Raw genomic sequence first — 2,847 nt, 5'->3', positions numbered from 1 at the left:
CCGAATCAGTCCTTGCCTTTCCAAATACATGTACATCCTGTCCCTCAGGATTCCCTCCAACAATTTGTCCACCACCGATGTCAGGCTCGCTGGTCTATAATTCCCTGGCTTGTCCTTACTACCCTTCTTAAAGAGTGGCACCATGTTTGCCAACCTCCAGTCTTCTGGCACCTCACCTGTGACTATCGATGATACAACTATCTCAGCAAGAGGCCCAGCAATCACTTCCTTAGCTTCCCACAGAGTTCTCGGGTACACCTGATCAGGTCCTGGGGATTTATCCACTTTTAACCATTTCAAGACATCCAGCACTTCCTCCTCTGTAATATGGACATTTTTCAAGATGTCACCATCTATTTCCCTACATGCTATATCTTCCATATCCTTTTCCACAGTGAATACTGATGCAAATACTCATTTAGTATCTCCCCCATTTTCTGCGGCTCCACACAAAGACCATTGGGATGTCATGTTGCAATTGAACAGGATGCTGGTGAGACCACTTGTGGAATACTGTATTCAGTTCTGGTTGCCCGGCTATAGGAGGGATATTATTAAATTAAAGAGAGTTCAGCAAAATTTACCAGGGTATTGCTGGGACTGGAGAGTTTGAGTTATAAGGAGAGGTTAGGTAAGCTGGGCTATTTTTACTGGAGCATAGAAGGTTGAGGTTTTATAGAGGTTTTTAAAATCATGAGGAGCATAGATAAAGTGAATAGCCAGGGTATTGTTCGTAGGGTGACAAGTTCAAAACTAGCGTGCATATTTTTAAGGTGAGAGAAGAAAGATAGATTTAAAAGGGATATGAGGGGGCGACGTTTTCACACACAAGGTCGTTCATATGTGGAATGACTGCCTGAGGAAGTGGTAGATGAAGGTACAGTTGAATATTTAAAAGACATTTGGACAGGTACATGAATAGGCAGGTTTTAGAGAGAACTGAGCCAAACAGCCCAAAATGGGAATTTAGTTTAGTTTAGGAAATGTGGTCAGCATAGATGAGCTGAACCAAAGGGTCTGTTTGCATGTTGTATGGTTTTATGACAAGAACTGGGAAGATTGTAGAGCTGAGGATGTTAGAAAGTGGGAGGGTAGGGTCATGGAGGGAAGTTGAGAATTTTAACATCAGGATGTAGCCGAACCAGCAGTCATTGTAGGTCATTGAGCAGATTAATGGACAACAGAAGCTTGGTGGGACTTAAAATTTGGGTAGCAAAGTTTCAAATGAATTCAAGTATATTTAGTGAAGTCGATATACAACAAAGGCATGGATAATGCAGGGAAAGAGACAAGTAGATGTGGACAGAGACAATCGAAAGTGGATGGCTTGGGAGGTTTGTTGGTTACAGAAGAGGTTATTGGGCTGGAAACTTATCTCTGGATCAAATAGAAAACTAGTTTGTGAAATGTGGCTTAGTCTGAGCCAGGGAGGGATTAGAACACAGAAGAGTACAGCACAGAACAGGCCCTTCAGCCCACGATGTTGTGCTGACCATTGATCCTCATGTAAGGTAAACCTAATGTATGAACCCTCAACTTTCTGTGACTATATGCATGTCCAGCAGTCTCTTAAATATCCCCAATGACCTCGCTTCCACAACTGCTGCTGGCAACGCATTCCGTGCTCTCTCAACTGTCTGCATAAAAAGACCGCCTCTGATATCCCCTCTATACTTTCCGCCAAACAGCTTAAAACTAAGACCCCTCGTGTTAACAATTTCTGCCCTGGGAAAAAGTCTCAGGCTATCAACTCTATCTATACCTCTCATTATCTTGTACACCTCAATTGATCCCCTCTCTTCCTTTTTTCCAATGAAAAAAGTCCGAGCTCAGTCAACCTCTCTTCGTAAGATAAGCCCTCCATTCCAGGCAGCATCCTGGTAAACCTCCTCTGAACCCTCTCCAAAGCATCCACATCTTTCCTGTAATAGGGTGACCAGAACTGGACACAGTATTCCAAGTGTGGTCTAACCAAAGTTTTATAGAGCTGCAACAAGATCTCATAGCTCTTAAACTCAATCCCCCTGTTAATGAAAACCAAAACACCATATGCTTTCTTAACAATCCTGTCCACTTGGCAAATCGAAGTAGTGCCTACTTACACCAGTAAAAAGTATTAGTATTTAAAATACTATGAGAACTATTTATGTGCTACTTGTGCAAAGAAAAGAGGTGGACGGGGTAGGAATTGGTTCTCTACATAAATTGTTCATGGTTTAGGAGATGTAAACAATGTTTTTAAAAAAAACTGCAGATAAATTATTTCCATGACTCAGTCTTCTGATAACCTAGAAGGTTCTCAAGGATAGTTCTGCTCTTGTGCACTTTGTGAAATATCCTGCCAGTAAAAAAGAATGTGTTGCGGTGCCAAATAAACACAGTAAATATGAGTGAATGGGATGGAATGGTGTTATTAGCAGGATACAGCTCAGGGGCACTGGGAATGTTTTGGGCTTGTCAGCCAACTTCTCTATCCCTATAGTTCCCCAAATAGTACATTTGCAAATAACAATCATTTATTAAAATTAAAAAATGCAATTAACTTGGGTTTACTTTATTAGAGGTTGCTTACAATAATTCTGCCACGACTGACTTTTCTCAAGAGAACTTAAGTGCCATGTATATTAAAATAATAGTTGATCTTCTGCAAATTCTTGCATTAACATTTGGCCAAAAATCCTTACCATTTCGTATGTCACATGTATAAGATAATCTCCCACCTTCTGGTAAAAAAAAATCCAGATTTATACCTACTTGCCACCAAAATCAGACTTCCCCTGGTGCAAATGTACTTTTTCATGGAAACATAGAAGAGCACACTATTGAAGTTTTAGTGCCTTGAAAATG

The 2,847-nt window shown here is 40.8% G+C and overlaps 1 protein-coding gene across 2 annotated transcripts in view; it reads left to right on the top strand.

The window, feature by feature from the left end:
• The window catches only part of LOC122553501 (nuclear export mediator factor NEMF-like), a 132,769-nt gene that overhangs the window by 89,059 nt on the left and 40,863 nt on the right, over positions 1 to 2,847 (top strand). The gene's annotated exons all lie outside the window — the stretch shown is intronic.

Source organism: Chiloscyllium plagiosum, chromosome 10 (assembly GCF_004010195.1).
Source record: "Chiloscyllium plagiosum isolate BGI_BamShark_2017 chromosome 10, ASM401019v2, whole genome shotgun sequence".
NCBI classification, from domain to species: domain Eukaryota; kingdom Metazoa; phylum Chordata; class Chondrichthyes; order Orectolobiformes; family Hemiscylliidae; genus Chiloscyllium; species Chiloscyllium plagiosum.
This window is presented reverse-complemented; position numbering and strand designations above follow the sequence as displayed.